This window comes from Myiozetetes cayanensis, unplaced genomic scaffold (assembly GCF_022539395.1).
Source record: "Myiozetetes cayanensis isolate MyiCay16 unplaced genomic scaffold, myiCay2020 scf1, whole genome shotgun sequence".
Taxonomy (NCBI): Eukaryota; Metazoa; Chordata; class Aves; order Passeriformes; family Tyrannidae; genus Myiozetetes; species Myiozetetes cayanensis.
The window spans coordinates 112,590,920-112,605,084 of record NW_026086604.1 but is presented as its reverse complement, the minus strand read 5'-3'; the positions used below and the strand labels follow the sequence as shown (position 1 = coordinate 112,605,084).

Genomic DNA, 14,165 nt, shown 5'->3' with positions numbered 1-14,165 from the left:
ATTATAGGAGTGAAGTTCAAACAAACAAGCTATGTGTACAAGCAAATGTAAAACTGTATGTGCAATGACCGTGAGCCTGTGTGATAAGTAAATATATACATACCAGAACAGTAATTACTTATCTAACTTGCTTTTGTGGGCCTGTGATGACACTGGCTTTGTGAGCTACTGCTGTACTTCTGCTTGCAAATGAGCTGCACGATGGAAAACCACCCTCTGGAAAGCTCGTTCAAGCTCAGAGGGATTGGTTTTGTTGTGATGCTAGCTTGACATAAAACTTGAGTTGTGCCCCTAACCTGACTCTTATTCAAAGAAAAAAGACCTTAGCACTAAGGAAGGGGTGCTGTAAACCTGAGCAGATGGCCCACAGAGAAGAGGAGGAGGTGGCTTGATACTGTTGTGCATAACAGCACCTAGTGATGCAGTGAGAACATGAACATTTGTATTTCGGTATCCTCTGCAAATGTTAAGCCTGAGAGAGGCTGGTCTAGTCTATAAAATGCATCACAATCCAGAGGCTCAGGGGGAAAAGCCAGAGCCAGTTCAAATCCACATCCCTACACTGTCTTTCCCTGCAAACCATTGTTACCTCTTCAATAATGCCTGCCGAGAACAATCCCTCTCCCACGCCATTCTGCCACAGGTGTCATCTGGGAACATGCTAGTTGGCATAGACCAAAATCATGTCACAGAATGTGCTAGAAATTAAACAGTACAGACAACCATAAGATACAAGACCTGGCCCTGATTAATTTACCCATGCAGACAAAGCAGTGGTGGAGCAAAGTGGAAGTGGAGTCTTTAAAGCCCATCATTGTAGTTAAAATACAAACATCAGAAAGAGGGCAGTACAGCAGGACCAAACACTAAGATTCCAAAGTTTAGCCCCATAGCCACAACATGACGAAGCTAGTGCCACAAGAAAGCAGGAAGCACAAAGAAGTTCTAAACACAAAGTAAAACTTTTCTCTGGAAATAAAGAGGCCAGAAGATGAGTGCTACAATAGATATCAGGGCACTGGCAAAGGCAAAGTGTGAAATGGATCCTTTCCAGCATTCAGTTTAGGAAGACAAACATTGTTCACAAATTCACTGTAGCCCTGCTTATTTTCCAAGCTCCTTAACTCATGCCAAAGGGCCCGGACTTTCTGAACATCCTGTTCTGTTTCCTCCACCACTAGTCTTAGTTGTCAGTACTAAATGTCTTTATTTCAGAGTCACATTTTCTATCATTTTATTCCAAACTCCTCCCTCTGTAGCTTTTGTATTTTACCTCTGGGTAAGAGTGAAGACACGCAGATTAATGAGAAGTCTGAATAGCACATTAAGTTACACCTATTGTAAGAGCCCTCCTCAGTAAGCATCCCAAGGCACTGCATAAAAATGAAACTACACCAATCACATTTAAATCTAACAAAAAGATTGCAGATGGGGGCATGCCTTGAAGCATAAAGACTGATGGTTAAATGAAGTCTCGGAGCCACATGAATACAGACCATTTTACCTGCCACTGCCGGGGTGCATTAGTGATCTACTTGGATGTAAAGCTAAAGAATCTTCATGGTGGTCTACTGGTACGATAAATATTCACGCCTGACAAGGACAGGAAAACAGTTCTAGTCAACGAGTAGTAGCTAGCTATTTCAGGGATTTCCTATCTAATGAGCAGCAATGCCTCCACCACTCAAAGGTGGCTCCAGAACACATTTCTGCTCCTGTCTTTGCTCCTCCACAGCTGCAAGAAGTCCAAGGTAAAAGTGGACTACAGTAGCACGGGCTTGGGCGGAGACAGGGATGTCATGTCTCACCCTACTGAATTAAGCTCCCAGATCCGCTGCTCTTGGGATCCCACTAACATCACAGGAAATGATAGCAAAGACCTTGACATGGCTGAGGTGCACCCTGGGTCTGGCTCACCCACCCGCACAGACACACCTCCTGGCCACTAGGGCAAATGACATGGGAGAAGGTGTTTCTCTTGGTACAAGAGGGAACTGCTGCTGTCAGGGAAGTGCCAGGAAGCCCATCACATGGACACTAAATAGTCCACTTGTTTCCCACTGCTCTGCCATAATACTTCCTATCTTGCTTCCTTCCTTGTCCTTCCCACAGAAGGCAAGGCTGAGACCAAAGCATGTAGTCAGTTACAAGGAACCAACTGGTGATCTTATTTGCCTTAAAACAACTGCATTTCTACACTGGACAATTCCAGTGCTCAAGCAGCCATGGTGCACAGAAGATGCTCCCACATCTTAGATCCCAGTGGTACCTTCAGAGCATCCCAGAAAGGAATATGGATGACCCTGCACTTGATCTCAAGGTCATCAGGAGCTGCTGCTGGCTGTCAGTACCTAAGTCATGAGACTGAGCAGCAAAGCTACAAGCAGCAGGCACAGTGCCACTGTGCTTTGATCCCCCATGCCCTCCTCACAACCCTTTCATTGGAATCCTTCTGTATGGTTCCTCACTCGCAGCTACTGGGCTGATCATACTGCTGTCTGGGAAGCATCACTCGTGGGTAAAGTTCCCATGTAACTACTTCATCTTGCCCTGCCATTTTGAGGCAGAAATGATTAAAGCAATATACAGATAACCAGCTGGCCCCTTGTGGAGATTTACTTCCCTTTCTTGAGATAATTCAGGAGAAAACTATGGGATGTACTTGCAGCCTTTTCAAAAAAGTAGTGTTGGAAAATAGCTGTGGCTTGCAAACTTTAACAAGCAGTAGTGTGTCTTACACTACATTCAACCCTACTTTAAAACTATGTGTTTATTAACACACATGCAAAAGAGGAAAAGGATGTAACACAAATTAAAAGTGGACAGGAGGCTGCAGTTTCAATAGTGATGTGAAGCTAAGGCCTAAGGGGCATCAAAACTTATACCTGTACCCAATTACTTTGTGTGCAGCTGAGGTGACCACCAGCACATGAACATTCTAAAAATTGTGGAATTAAAAAAACACAATTAAAAATTCTTATGCCTGCCAACATAGGGACAATTTGTGAGGAGCGTTGACTTTAGCGGGTCAGCTAAAACAGAGCTACAAACTTATAAGGGGCACAGAATAACATCAATGTAGGAAGAACAGGAGGTCCTCAACAATGCTGGAATCAGATCTTGAAACCAACATAGGCCTATGTATGTGAAATCAATCGAATAAACAAAGCTGATGCATCAGTGAAAAAGGTCTGGATGGACAAGACTTCAGGCTCACACTGCTCAAATAAGGAATACTTTTCTTACTATCTGGCTTAGAAATCACTTGGATTCCACAGTGGCCATCTAATGGCCAACAGGAAAGCAGGGAAACTATTTTAAGTAAGCATCACTAAAAATAAGACAGGAGATGCAATGAAAGGAAAAAAAGAAAGGGACCAGTGATAAATACAGTAAAAAGATTTTTCTATTTATATTTTTAAGGCTATTTATATTTGAAAGCTTTCCTTTTCAGACACTGACAGGCGGGTTTCCACATTCACCAGTCTGGAATTCATTCAATGACACAATATTTATAGAAACATGTAAAGGTCAACAGAAATAAAAAAGACATTAAAATTAATTCTGTCACAATTTGGGGTTACGATTATCCCTTCATATTCAAGTTCAGTCACACATAAAAAAACCCATTTCTCAATGCACTGATATGCATTTTGAATGCTCTCCATGAAATTCTTCTCCAGCAACAGGGTACACTTTGAAAAAACTAGTGCAACAGTTTGACACAGTCTGACACAACTTAAGGTTGCCTGGAGATAAGCTCTTTCAGGTGAACTTGCTGTGTGGGCTTGATTTCCCAAACAGTTGAATCAGGAAGCCAGCGCAGCATCAGTGATGGTAGGGCCACAGAGAACCTATATAACATCAACTCACAACAGAAAAAGCCTAAAGAACAGAACTGGAGAGGACACCAGAGCACCTTCCAGTACTTAAAAGGCGCCTAAAAGAACTGGAGAGGGACTTTTTACAAGAACATGCAGCGACAGGACAAGGGGTAATGTCTTCAAACTAAAAGAGGGTAGGTTTAGATTAGGAGGAAGTTCTTTACTGTGAGGGTAGTGAGACAATGGAACAGTTTGCACAGAGAGACTGTGGATGCCCCATTCTCTGGAAGGCCAGGTTGGATGGGGCTCTGAGCAACCTGGTCTAGTAGAAATGGTATCCCTGCCCAAGGCAGAGGGGTTGGAACTGGATGATCTTTAAGGTCCCTTCCAAACCAAACCATTCTATGATTCTATAACTGAAGACGAAAGGATCCATGAGTGTGGGATGAGTGCTGAAAGACTGATCATATGCTGGAGAAGAACTGCCAAAATACCCTGCACAGTCCTTTCCAAAAATGTCGCATCTGGCTTTTCAGAAGATAAGGCATTTGAAAGGAAAGTGCAACTCCTCTTGTTCCTCTCTAAAGTTCTTCACAAAACACCAACAGTGCATCTGGTTATGAACAGGTCATATTCATGAACTCATTTACAAAATGTGAGCTAAGATGCATGCTGCTTCTAGTAACCTGGATGATCTGACTTTAGTTTCAGAGGCAACTGACTGCTTTCGGCTAAAATTAATATCTGTTATTACCTTTGCTTAAGTGTCAACACTGTTTAGCTTAATTACCCAGCTTTCCTCTCTACCAGTCCCTTCCCTGATGTATTTATTAAGGAACTGTCTTATTGTGCCTCAGGTTTTACTTTACTAGCCTGCTCTGCTAAGACAAAGGCTCTCAGAAATGCTTTTCTTGCTCTACCTGTTACAGTTTGAATCGTTCCTGAATTCAAAACTCAGAACTACCCATGAAATTTGATTTGGTGCATCTTTCTACACTGGCCATGTCTCCATAACCTTCGAGTTACATCTATTCCATTCTAGATCCATATTTATCTTACTGATTTAGGTCTAGATATTTGCCTTGTTTTGATACAAGTTTCAAGAACTTTTTAAAATATTTTCTATACTTTTAAATGTTTGGGCTTTTTAGTCCAGCCAACTTAACTACCTACCAACCTCACAACCTTATTTCCTTAATTTCACAGCCTGGTCTTCTGTTGGAAGGAGTGTTATTTACGGATCTATGTTTGCTTATGCTTGTATTACATTTAAATGCAAATATCTAAATGCATGGTTCATACAAACTTACTTTGTATAACCAACTCTTCTATAATGTCACCATTCTACATGAAAACAAAATTTGAGAGCACATCAACATTTTATTTCAGCAACACTTTTAAGAAGAAACCATACTCACTGCCTGTCACAGATTGCACCAAAGACTGTCAGTGTCCTAAGTTTCCATGGGATTGCATCCTGAGCCATTTACAGCTGTATTTCTACAAGCAAAATAAACACGTCCAAGAATGTTGAGGCCAACTGGCACAGAAAGGTGCCATGTTAGTAAAGTCTATCCCCTTCAAAACAGGTTAGTTGCTTTCAAATTGCATACTGGGAACAATCCCAAGACAATTTTCAAACTCTACCTGGGAATAGTTGAGGTGGGTTCCTGTAAGTATAAACCAAAACTAGGCCAGTGACAGTCAATAGTAGATACATTTGATTTCCAGGGCCTGGGAGTGCTTCTAGGCACCATTTCAGCCATGCCCATTGCATTAGAACTTTTCACGCCTGCATGACCTGAGTTCTTCGTGAGTCTTTGTACATCGTCATTAGCTTGTCACTCTCTCACCTTCCTTCTCAGAGACCACACCAGCCACAGATTTTAGGAAACTTTTCTCTGGCTGGACATAATAATTTTCATTTTGTTTCAAAAGGGAAGCTGTGATCTTTGCCTCAAGTTTTTCCTCCAGTCTTTTTGTCCCCAGTTTTTTCTAGCTTTATGTTCGCATAATGTTTCTTTGGTCCTGGAAAATAAAACACTGCTCTTCCCCCAGATGAACTCTGCTGACAGATATGTCTTTCCACCTAAAGAAAATGAGCCTTCAGACACACACATCTGTATCTTCCTCGAACCGCTAGGACCCATGGTTTGGGTTTCTTATTTTCCTTTTTCCCCTGATGCTACCCAACTATCTTATACTTTCTGTCCCTAGTTCTTTAACCACATCCTTCTTCTTCTTCCTCAACCAAAAATCTTTACTTATCTCCATCTTATCATCCTTCTTTTCTGCTGCCACTCTTCTTTGGTGTCGTCTGTTTCTCACTTTTTCATCTTGAGTTCTCCATCATAACAGATCAGTCTTTCACTTGATTTCTCCACTACCAATTAGTGTCAGCCTCTACACTATGATTATGCATCTGTGGTCAGCTCCCTCAAAGACCTCTCCCTTCCAACTACTATTTTTATATACAGTTGTGCATTCAGATCACCTCAACTGCCTCCTCTATTCCCTCGTGTCTTTAGCTCCCTGCCTTTAGCTGCATCTAAACTACTTGTATATTCTCTCTCCTGACTTCTGTCAGGTGACATTTCTATATAAAAATAGATCCTATCAGGTAACATTGAAGAAAGTAAATCTCCTTCTGTTCCTACATTCAGTCTCAGTGTCGTCTCTGCTATCCTTCATTCAGTGCTGCATCACTGCACATCCTTCCTTGTCTCTGCCTTCAAGGAAAAATAAACAGCCCAGACTCTATGCATCCAGACTCTAAGTTTTCATTAAATGCTGGCTTCCTCTGGCCACTGACTTTTAAAATTGTTGGCCACATGTGAAAGGCAATTATCTGCCCAGCCTGAACTAAGCTCTCCTAGGTGAAAAGTTTTAGTTGTGATCAAAGGCAGAAAAACTCCTTCATCTTCTTCAGCTACAAGTTTAATCCACTGAAAACTGCAAATTGTTCTTGCAAACACCAGAAAAAAACAACCAACCAACAAACCAACCAAAAAACCCATCACCAACAACAAAAGAGAAAGAGTAATTACAATGTAGAGCAGGAATTCTTGAGCATGAAGCTTTACTGCAGCATAAAGAAAAGTGGATGTCTACATAAGTAGAAGAAAATGAAAGAAGTAGTGGGAGGAATTTCATGTCAGAGATCATAAATCCAGTTTGAGTAATCTTAATTTTCTGAGAAGAGGTTAGGTACTAACAGATGACTCCTCACGCTCGTGATATAGGAAAAATAAGTTTGCATGAACCTCAGATACAGAATAAAATTACTGGAGTTTTCTTCAAAATCAGAAATGACTACAGAAGCATGTGGCTAAAAAGAAAATACAGTTCAAGGATTTAACAAAGATATCTTTTTGCAAAGTACAAACCAAAGTACAGACTCCAACTCTTGATTATTCCCATCAAATCATGATATCATATTAAGGAGTTGTATCACACAAACTAAAATGCACTTTACTGTTTTTTTCCCCTTTAAATAACACAGATTTTACAGTACAAATAATAAGGACAGAGCTTCAAAGTTCATGTGGATGTGTAGGAACAGAGTACAAAGCAGAGTGTCATCTCAAGCCTTTTATTACATAATAAAAATAGCACTTTGTTTGAGAACTGGGAGCTTATCGGTCTCACCTTCAGTGCAAGTCTTTCCTGCATATCCAGGCATGCAAGAAAGGACAAGCAATGAACAGCAGGAAAGCCTTGTGCCTCCATTGCTTTGGTTTAGCTCCACAACTCCACATCCAGCAATGCTGCTAAATAAATAAGGCACACTGAGATACAAACAGAAAGAGCATGCCAATTGCTTCCATGTAAACAAGCAACAAGGCATCAAATTTAATTGTCAATAACTGGGAGGATCTTCTAAGATCCAAATGGACAGTAAATGAAGAGTTCAAAAGGTATTCAGGAATGGCCTAAGAGATCTAACTGCTGCTGTAAATCTACAATTCCTGAAAGCTATGACGTCTCTTTCACTATTGTTAAACATTTTGGAACATCTATCCACTATAAACAGTATACTAATTATAATTAATTACATTAATTTGCACTTATAATTTCCACAGAGATTCTCCTAAAATGAAGCAAGCCAAGAATACATCGAAAGAGGCATTTCTTGTGCTAGGGCACTGAAGGTACCTGGCCTCCTGATCTTGGAAAAAAATGATTAACATCTTTCTGGCAGATAACATTTATCTGTGGCCTCTGTTAAAAAGTACAGTGCAGAGTCTGACCCACATACCCCGTCAAAATAAAACAAACAAACAAACAAACAAACACAAACAAAAATATTTTAGCTTGCTTTAAATTAGGGTAATTTTTTCCATTAACAAAGAAAGGCAAAAGTGCAGTCCCTGCCTGTGATTAGTGCTGCCCTAAATATTTTTTAGAAACATGTATTAGAGTAAAAAAAACAAGAGGATGTATCAGAGTAAAAGTCTACAACATTAAATCCATACTTGACATAAAATGTATGGAGCTAAAAGAAAGCACAAGTCTTTCAGAGTTCCTTCTAAAACTTTAGGAATCTTCCTCTGAATTCCCAGTGTTGCTTTGACTTGCTTTGAAGACTAATCCTTTGCCAGAGGTGCTGTATAATTGTTTATGTCTCATCTAACCTGAAGTGGAAGTTGAAATTCAACAAATAAATATGCAAATATCTCCTAGTGATTTGTACTTGCAAAATATAACCCAAAGGTTTACTGAGATCCTATTCAACAATTTCCCAATGGACACATTTCTAGCAATGGATTAAATGCAGATATGATCAGATTTCCTGAAAGCCAATCGTAAAGGACTGAAAAACCCATGTAAAGAAATTTCTGAACAAGATCCCTAAGATAAATCCTTCTGTTATGAAAGATACGGAAAAAGTATGGTTAACAGGGAAATGTGACTGACTGGTTCAGTATTCAGCTACTTTCCACACATTTACATCAAGGAAAAGCATTTTTCCCACCAGTGGAAGAATTTAATTACACAGGGTACAGGAAAAAAAATATCCATTGTGAAAGGGCTCTTTCACTGTTTTAGTCAAACTGGATGTCTCAGAATATATCAGCTGGACAAACTGAAAATACAAAAATAAAATATGATTAAAGATAGTGTATCTTCACCTAGCAATTGGTAACTATGTGTTCCAGCCAGAGAAAACACTGGGAAAGCTACTGGAGGAGTTTTCCTTTGGCTCAGGGAACAGATGAGCAAGAGTTCTCCTAAGGCATTACTTACAAAGCCAAAAGCTGTTAAATTCAGTGGCGACTAAAGCAAGTTACAACACAGTCTGCTCCAGACTATGTGGACAGAGCCAAACTGCAGTATAATAACATTTAGGGGAAAAAGAGAGCGAGCAGAGAAAACATACCTTATGGTTTTATCCCAACCCTGAACCAGATTCATGGAGCTGTCTCAAGTAAGTCAGAATATGGAGGTAGAAGAGGCTTTCTGCTTGAAGAGTGCTCACCTAAGGAAGCACAGGTTCTACAGTGGTGTTTTCTAGTGGTTATTCAACCAAGTTTTCAATTCCCAAGTAATAGAGAGACACTCTCTTTGGAAAATTATGCCACTTGCTGTCGTCGAGGAAGACTTTTCCCGTCCAACAAATTGCATCTTTCCTGTCATGCATTCTTTCTCAATTAATCCAATTTTTTCTCTGTGTCACTTTACCATTCCAAGCATTTGCATGAAACCATTTTTACAGAACTGCTTTCTCCATGCCCCATTCCTACAGGAAACCTCTCTCTTCATCTGTCCTTGTACATTTCTCCATGTCCATGGTTCATTTTCCTTTATTTTCTCAGAATTTCAGTTAAACCACATAAAACACATAAAGACTAGAGGGAAGTTTAAAAAGCCACTGAAGTGAAAAAACAGGCTGAACTGTGAATTAAGGACTGTTTTTTGGTCAGCTGTGCAGTTCTAGCTCATTGCATAAGCACGAGTGTAAAATTGTTCTGCAGCTTCAAATAACTCCTATTTGTGTAATTTCCACTTCATTTAAGAATTAGTTGGAGCAAACTGCACTGGCAATCTAAGGAAGGCAGAAAAAGTTAAGAGGATCTAAAAGGTTTTATGCCATGGTTGCAATACTGTGTCAATCAGAACCAGGATTTAAGAACCTGTTTGGGTGATGAGGCATTGGAACAGGTTGTCCAGAGATGCCCCATCCCTGGGAGTGTGGGATGGAGCTTTGAGCAATGTGTTCTAGTGAAAGGTGGCCTTGCCCATGGTGGGGGGGTTAGAACTAGATGATCTTTAAGATCCCTTCCAATACAAGCCATTCTATGATCCTATGATCCTGTAAGAACAAGAAGTGACTTTTTCCTCTTCTGTTATCATTTATGTTTATTTTATTTCAAGGAAGCAACGAATAATAAAATTAAAACATAATTATAGATGCTAGTACATTTTTACAGCAGTCTTGTGTTTAACCTCTGTCTCTTCCATACGTGAAAGCTGCAACCATAACCAACTTTTGGAAACACAGAACATCAAATTGACCCATGCAGAACAGGAATACACCAGGGTCACCCTGGCATTTTCCCACTGAGGACAGAACCTGCTGAAAGAAGTGAGCACTCCCTGTCATTTTAGCATTTACTGCCGGCAAAGCTAGAGCTCTTTCTATAAATCTAAGTATCTTCCAATCAGTTAGTTCTCAGAAATGGAATTTTAGACTGGAAAAAGCACAACCCCTTATACCTCAAGAAAACCAGAGCTGGTGAACATGTGGTTACTTACCTGGAAATCTTGATGGGCTAATACTCTCATTGTATTTTAAAGAGGTTGTACATCTAATTTTTTTACTATCCTGTATTAAACCCACCCTGTAACTGAAAAATAAGACTCTCTGAATCAGCCCCAAATCAGGGGGTGAGACTAATGGGGTCTATGGTTAGCATCTTAACATAAAGAAAGTCAGAAATGCCAAAACTTGTCATAACTGCTCAATAGCATTATCCCTCTGTACTACACATCTACTATAACTAAAGGACTATGACAAATTGACATCCTCACAGTCAGCAAAAATTCAGTACTACTTTTCCTTGGTTACAGTCGGACAGGGCAGGGAACATTTTCCTTGTTTTCTGGGTGAACTTTATAGAAACCTGCTGCCTTTCTGTGAGGTCCACGTGCACTTCAAGTCTCAGTTCAGAACGTACAATTTCCCTCCCAAAATTGTATTATTTTTACCTTTACTTCTGGGCTTTTTCGGTGATTATTATATCACAGAAAGGACGACTGGCCTTTAAATTAATTTGTGAAAGGACAATGAAAGATGCTGGTGGCTAGAAGGATGGGAACGAGTTTCTAATGGATCAAAAGAGAGCGAGCACTATTGAACAGATGTGTCCTGAAAGGTTTTCTTAAATGCAGGCATGATGACTATCTCAAGACTGATCCATTACAAATACAGGTCTGCCCACCACGGTACCAGGGAAGAGCTCTTACTGTCTCTTAAGTAGAAAGGGAAAACACCAGAAGGAGCCTCAATCAGTGGTTCACATTTGAAGGAAAAAAAAGGTGGACTCCGTTCAGTCCTTGCTCCCTCTGCAAACACAGGAGGAGCACAAAATTGTCTCCCATCCTTCTGTCTGATTAGGATCATGGGAGCTACAGCTTTCCTAGGAAGCCCACAAGAGAGCTCCTGTCCTCCAAGGGCCAAACTCTGCTGCTGTGCTTGACAGTGCAGCTAAGAAATACTCACTGCTCACAATATTCTTTTGTACTACAAAGTGAAGCCCCTGAATAAAGAGCACAGTAGATCACATAAGATCAACGAATTAGAAACTAACCAGTAAGTGAGACTCTACAGAGTCACTAGACTGTTCATTTCAGTCATTGAGTTAAGCTGGCATGGTCGAGGCAGCTTTGTGACTGAAAAGCAAAGCATTTCAGGCTGCAATTCTTCTTATTTTTTTTTTTTCAATGTGATTGTAACTGAGCTAGTTCACCATACAGCTCAAATCGATCAAACACAGATGTTAGTTTGAAGTTAGTTTTACATTTATCTTTTGGGTTCTTTTCCTTTTTCAATGAGAGGGACTTTTTAACTTTGTGATAAAGTGTTCTCTTTCAAGAACAAAATCAGCCATCAATCCTGGCTGGCTGCACCCAAAATCCATTAAAAAAATCCCTGAGATATACATGCATTTTACTTTGAACATCCTGCTAGGTTGCATTTGCACTTACTTGAGTAAAAAGTTAGAACTTCTCTCCCTGCCTGAGGGAACCAAAAATATAAGTACTGATTAAATATTTATTTTGTAGCAACATGAAATCTATCTTGCTACAGAAATTTTTTTTGAATTATATGTCTTGAGCAAGGCTGCTACTTACAGTTTTTCTTTTTACTAAGCTAAACATTAAAAAAAAAAAATAGCTGGGCCAAGAAATCTCTGTTTTGCTTTGGCAAAGCATCAGACGGCACCTTCTGGTTTGCCAACATAGGCAGAATCTTATCTAACTGTAGGATGTGCTTGGATTTACTACCTATTAGCGAAACTATTAAGAAGCACTGAAAGGTTCCAGCCCCTTTTACGTATTCTCAGTCAAATCTCATTAGCTTGCATGCTCTCAGTTTGCACACAAAAATACAGCAGTCTTTTTCCAACTCCCAGGGAAAAAATTAATAGGACAGTGTTAAGTCTCATGTTACAAGGACTTCATTACTTTTACAAGCTATGATAAATAATTAAACCGTGCTTGTCAAATAACTGATTAGAGAACATTTTGTGCTGTGGTGTATGTTTTTACTGTTTGTTTACCTCAGCTGACAAAATTAAATCATTCACAGAGTCTCCTGTACAACACTGCAAACTGAAACCTTAAACTTGGAGTGAAGAAGAGCTGTGGGACTCAAAGGACAAGTGTATAAAGGATGTGATTAAAAAGACAACTAGATTAAAGGCACAGATGGGGAAACTGAAACAACAGAACCAAAACTTGCTCTGAGAATGCTGTTGAATGAGAAAAACCTAGAAGCAAATCTAGCTAAGACCATCTAGATCTCTAGCAGTTTCTAGACAGGCTTGTATCCCTTACAGTGAGCAAAAAACCAGAGAATGCATACATATTGCTTAGAGAAATTAGTACTAATAATATTGAGCCACCATTGACTTTCCCAACCTTTACCTTCTTATCCACATTTTCACAGTAATATATTAGTGGGGGTGGGGGGAGGCAGAGACAGGCTTTGACTAGTGCTAGTAGCAGGGTACAACAAACTGAAATATTCTTTCAGGGCTGAAATTCAGGGGCTATGTGCAAAATGGCAAAGGTCAAAAAATTAGACTAGCAATCTACCCCTCCACCACATCCATAAGACAAGGCCATTTCTGTAATGCCAAAAGATGAACAGAATTTCTGGCAGTGTATGTTGTCCTACCTGCCTCTCTTCTCCATAGGCAGGTCTCTGGAGCCCACTTGATCCAGTGAGACAGCCCACTTCATCCAGTGAGACAATCCACACAGCCAAATGAAGGAGATGTAGTCAAATGAACAGCTGTCTCCTGCTGACGGGAACTGATCTGTTTGGCCAACCTGGCAATTTTTCCAATACACTCCTCTAAAGGTTACTCAAAACCAAAAACTGTCTGGCTGCAAATCCCCTCTGGTAGCAGTCAGACATATGCTGTACCAGTCTGCTGCTACCAGAGCCTCATCCACCCTCCCAAGGGCTGCAAAAAACAGCAGGATCTGCTGTCCTGAACATCATCATGATGTTCAAGTTGGATTCTGTCAATGAGAGCATACACGCAATCTGCAATTTTTTAAATGTACTAGTCACCAAAAGCCACATTTCCATTAAGCCAGAGAGAACATTCCCGATGCTCCCATTCTCTCACAGCAGCAGGATTTCCCTGAATCGACACTTTTTGCAGAGTTATGTAACAGTGAGCACAGCACTCTTGACTCTCATCTGAGCAGACATTGCGAGCGCAGCAGAAGCACCAGGGTACTTCTTTACCCCAAACTGTGCTCCAACCCAGCATGTGGATTTAAAAAATTTGAAAAACAGTGTATTTATTTCTTGGAAGAGAGCAGCAAGTTACCCAGGCATAATCACAGATTCTTGCATAGGGGTTAATAAGTAAACACAGTGCAGGAAACAAGATTGAAGAGCTTTCAAATGCAGTCAAACTGAGCTTTGAAAGCAAGTGCAGTTCTTTGATACAAACCATGAATTTGGGACTACCAATGTGTTGGAAATACACCAAAGGAACTCCCCGGACCTCTGCATAACTCCTGCATTCTGTCATCTGGAATGCCTTTACAGCATTGTCTGAACAGAAAGAAATGCCAAGGAAACCCTCAGCGATAACC

The 14,165-nt window shown here is 40.3% G+C and overlaps 1 protein-coding gene across 6 annotated transcripts in view; it reads right to left on the bottom strand.

Annotated features, from left to right (window-relative positions):
- The window catches only part of THRB (thyroid hormone receptor beta), a 173,109-nt gene that overhangs the window by 108,395 nt on the left and 50,549 nt on the right, over positions 1 to 14,165 (bottom strand). The gene's annotated exons all lie outside the window — the stretch shown is intronic.